Consider the following 5,000-nt stretch of genomic DNA (forward strand, 5'->3'; position numbering starts at 1 on the left):
GCACTCGCAGTATCCACCAGGAACACGAGGTGCTACTAGCCCCCAACCACAGTCAGCTGATCTCCATCCAGCCCGAGACTAGCGTTTCTGCTTGTTTGTGCGAAGTAGGAAGCGTGGCGGAAATATCGCCCTTCCGTGGGGATGACAAGCTTTTCTTAGTGCCGCAGTGTCATGTTAAAGAAATGCAGGGATTGCTACTTCTAGGGAATAGATCGTGACTGAAGAAATGTCATGGTGACACTGGGGTACCGCGCTGCTACAGTGACTGGGGACGAGAGTGGTGGAGGTGAAGGAAGGCCTTAGGGCGGAGTTGTCAAAGGTGACAGTGAGATAAAGAGGGAGAACAGCAGAACGTATTAGTGCAGAAGTTTGTTGGCAAGTTTGATCGTTATCTGGAGGAATTAGTTGTAATTTTAAGCAGGTGTTTTGATAGAAAGGATCGAGGGCGATGGGCAGTGTGGATAGGAGACCAACACGTATTTTAATTCACGCTTCATGGATACAGTGCACATGGTGACAGTGAACTATTTATCTGCTTATGATTACTTGCATGGGAAAGACAAGGACTGTAGCAGATGCTAAGAAAAAGAAAATTTATGTGTTGTGAAGCTCTTGAATTTGATGGGACAATTGATTTTAAATCATCTGTAATCAAGTTGTGATTATTATCTATTAACAAAATGAATGCATAGAAGGTCACCATTGAAAGTTAAGGCAAGATCAATTGCCGTTATATTCAGTTACGGGAAGATTACACCGAAAGTGTTATAAGCCAAGGATAAGCAAAAAATACTAGTGATAATAATAATCATGCCAACAGTAGCACAGATTATAACCATCATTATCATTAGCATTATAATCACACCGTTATTTTTTTTTTACCAGTGAATTACACGAACTACGCACGCTTAAATAGCTTTCCCAAAGGCAACAGCGTCCCTGGTTCCGGGTGGGCAGGCCAACGATAGGAGAGGCGGCCGCTGAGGAGGCTGCGCGACTGGCTCCCGCGCCCTACGAGAACGCTGAACCTTAGAAGCAAATTATACAAGACAGAGGCAGGAAACATCTATGAACCATGGAGACTTATGTAAGTGTTCTAAAAAAATGTGTGATTTCAATTATTTACAGGTTATATATGAGCACCTGTGTGTTTGTGCGTGTGTGTGTGTGCTTGTGCTTGTGATTGTGTGTGTGTGTGTGTGTGTGTGTGTGTGTGTTTTTGTGTGTGTGTGCTTGTGATAGTGCGTGTGTGTTTGTGTTTACTTATTTGTATATATATATATGTGTGTGTGTATATATAGGTATATATTATATATGTATACACATACATATATATAAATAAATAAATATATATATAAATAAATAGATAATAAATATATATACACACACAAAAACATAGACACTCTTATGTACATCAATATATATATATATATATATATATATATATATATATATATATATATTTACACACACACACACACACAATCATAGATACAAATGAAAAGACAGTTTCGAAGTTTATCTATTTATTTATTAAATATATTACCACCACCACCCATTATTTAATTTGATTTTATTCTCATGTACAGAAAATCACTCTGCCAGCCACCATCTTTTAATAGATCATGTGGTAACTTGTATAGGAACATTCAGTGTTTATAAACCACCGAATGGTCTGGTTATCTTTAGCTGTTTGTTTCTGCTCCTATCAACAAATTAGTCTACGCTGCAAGGGCTTCCTGTTTATCTGATATTGTTAAGGGAGGACACAAAGGAGACGGTAAAAGGAAAAAATAAAATAGACAGGAGACAGTAAAATGAGAAAAGCTTGAAGAGATTACCAAGACCTCTATGTAGCCAATTGAATATCTGGCCGGACCATCTAATACTGTTAAATATTCACAAAACATTTGCTGTCTGCCCATCACATGTATCTGTAATAGTTCATCATCCTACTGATATAACCGAATTTAAATGCATAATTATGCAAAACTTTCCATCTTTTAGCCATTAACTTATTTCATACATGGTGTGAGCCATGCCCTTTGTCAATGGACTTACATCTGCTAAGTTAGCCTTACACGCAAGTTAACATGAGATCTCTCTAACTTTTAGGCCTGTCGCTTTCTTCCCTGTGACTTGGCCCCGAGGCTAGAACATTCCACAGGCATTCCCTGTTCCATTTTGCCGGGGGGAAGGGGGAGGGGGGAGAAGGGGAAAGGGAAAGGGGGAGGGGGAAGAAGGGGGAAGGGGAAGGGGGAGAAGGGGGAAGGGGAGGGGGAGAAGGGGAGGGGGAGAAGGGGGAAGGGGAGGGGGGAGAAGGGGGAGAAGGGGGAAGAGGAAAGGGGGAAGGGGGAAGAGGAAAGGGGGAGGGGGGAGAAGGGGGAAAGGGGAAAGGGAGAGGTGGAGAAAAGGGGAGGGGGGAAAAGGGGGAAGGGGAAGGGGGGAGAAGGGGGAGGGGGAGAAAGGGGAAGGGGAAAAGGGGAAAAGGGGGAAGGGGGAGGGGAGGATTTCACAAAGTTAAGGTTAAGAAGAGGAGTGTTTATATCTCAAATGTGACTACGTGCGCATCAATTTTTTTTTCTCTATCACCGTACATCACCCCCTAATTACCTCGTCTGTCCTCATTTCTCCGTTTTTTATTATCAAATTGTAATTAAAAGTTCATCATACTCGTTGCTTCGTGTTAAGATAGCGTGTGACGCAGTGTGGGCGTGATTCGGGTTTGGTTTGGGCATCGCGTCGTGGGCAGTAGTGTTGATCCTGGCAGGTACTTGTGGGCGAGGCTGAACGAGGTCGCGCCGTTATTTCCTCCTTCGAAATCACGTCTTCTAAGCAGGCGGAAACAGGCTTAATTGAGGATTAAACTGATAAGATTTGGTGGACTCTGTTCTTCTTGAAAGAGAGAACATTTCCACTAAATGACCTTCACAACAGCGGTCGTGACCAGCATGCTGATGAGGTACTTGTTAACAGTAGTATGCGATTGTCTATACTTCTCTTTGCTGAACGGAAGTGTAGATAGAAAAATAATATTGTAATGTAGACAAAATTATTGTAACTCAGATAGTTCGATAAATGTGTGTGTGTGTGAGAGAGAGAGAGAGAGAGAGAGAGAGAGAGAGAGAGAGAGAGAGAGAGAGAGAGAGAGAGAGAAGAGAGAGAGAGAGAGAGAGGGAGAGAGTTTGTGTGGTTGTAAATAACGGGATTTAATGTTTTTCTTTTATTCTTTGACGTGATCTTGGCAGCCTGACTAATTTGGTAGTGAAATCTGATCATACGGAAAGATTCCTAGCCGAACAGATTTCCTCAGAGGCAAAACGGTGCCGCAGTTAATTGCTTGATTTATGATACGTCTTTTGCTTACCGAGATATTAGGAAAATCGCGCATCTGAACGGCGCCTTATTCTTGTGCCATAATCAAATTAGCTACCTCGTAGTCGTGACATGCAACTATAATTAAATTAAAGAATTAAATGTATCGTCACTTGTGGTGAAGTTTTTTTGCCACCGGAATGTATTTTTTTTTTTTTTTTTTATTGTTTTTAAATAGAAAATGTGATATTGCAGTTGGTCGTGATGCTGAAAAGCAATGAAAAGATAATCGTGATAATTTTATGCCATCATAATTGCTGAATGAGAAAATATGGCGCAGATGGAAATGCAAGGTGTTATTCATATAATTTTGTTTATGAAGTAATGAACACTTTTGTGATAATTAGCAACGAGGTAATTATGGATGTGATAAATATACTTAGTATAGCCATATTTTAATGTGAAACCCAGACCTTACGTTGTGACTCAGTTTCCGTGGGAAGGTAAGAACTGTAGAGGTGGTTCATGGTGTTTTTTTCAGGTAGTAATATTACTCCTGCTCTGTAATCGCCAAGTCCTATAGAGGGCAAAAGCACTTGCGCATAAACCCTCCACTTGAGATTTGCCGACGCCTTGGAACAGATCACCTCCTGTTGGTCACAGAGACTGCCGTGTCCAGGGAGAAGGACCACGTTTTGAAGCAAAACACATCATCCTTTCACTTGCCCAATGAATGGGGTGGTTGTTGTGGACAGTTAAGTCTTTACCATGACCAGTGTGGTGCGTGGGGGGGGGGGGGGGGGTGACAGCTGTGGGGGAGATGGATTAAGGACGCGCCATTGCGTCATTCCTGGGCTGCGGCATGGTCCAGTATGGCCAAAATCACTCATAAGGATTTCACACTGATGTGATAATCTGAAAAGCTCTCTTGTAAGAAACACGCTCACATAGCACGTAAAAAATATGAAAAAAGGTGCAGTACCATAAAAAATAGCACGCTTATTGTGACATTTGTAGTGAATTGTATTCTAACTCTGGCGGGAATATAAACAAACTAATTTCTTTCCATTTCTTCGTTTTTCATATCAAACGTCGCAACTGGTTTCCTTGGCGAACACGACACACGGGGTCAGCTGATGCTGACTCGGCTGAGCTTAGTCCTTACCCGCCGTGGTGCCCAGCCTGGGCGGGGCGCGAACCGCCGACCCCTCGGATGAGAGGCCGACACGTTACTTCCCCGGTGGAAAGGGCAGGTCGCGGCAAGTGCGTCTCTGCCCGAAAAGTTCGCATGAGATCATGGCTGCCGCTTCCTGTTCGCCCCGCACTGCGCGTCGCTTGTTGCCCGTTGAGCCACTGTCCTTTACCTAACAGGCACGCAGGGACGGAAGCCCGCGTACACAATTATTCTCAACGGAATATCAAAATGAAACGATTGATCGCCCTCAACCTGTTGAAAAAAATCACACTATCAAACTGTTATTAATATTTTCATATGGGAAATCGAAAGATCGATAATGATTCCAAAAGCAGATCCCAACACACGTATCAGGTTTCAGTCCCTTTTCCATTCCTGTTTCTCTTTCCCCCATCTCTTCGCAATCTGCTAAAGCCTTATTTTTTAAATGTTCAGGTTCTATGGTTTGCTCTGAAATGCCATGTGATTTTTATTTAAGCAGAGTTTTATA

At 42.5% G+C, this 5,000-nt stretch overlaps 1 protein-coding gene across 5 annotated transcripts in view; it reads left to right on the plus strand.

Moving 5' to 3' along the window:
* Window positions 1-5,000, plus strand: part of LOC125032083 (transient receptor potential channel pyrexia-like) — a 37,605-nt gene that overhangs the window by 408 nt on the left and 32,197 nt on the right. For 3 of the 5 annotated variants that reach the window (XM_047623057.1, XM_047623058.1, XM_047623061.1), the window contains exon 2: window positions 886-1,087. The gene's annotated coding sequence lies outside the window, so the exon portion shown is untranslated. Of the gene's footprint in view, window positions 105-885; window positions 1,088-4,149; window positions 4,579-5,000 lie in introns of those variants that run through there. The other 2 variants (XM_047623060.1, XM_047623064.1) reach the window with 2 other exon arrangements.

Source organism: Penaeus chinensis, chromosome 14 (genome assembly GCF_019202785.1).
Source record: "Penaeus chinensis breed Huanghai No. 1 chromosome 14, ASM1920278v2, whole genome shotgun sequence".
NCBI classification, from domain to species: domain Eukaryota; kingdom Metazoa; phylum Arthropoda; class Malacostraca; order Decapoda; family Penaeidae; genus Penaeus; species Penaeus chinensis.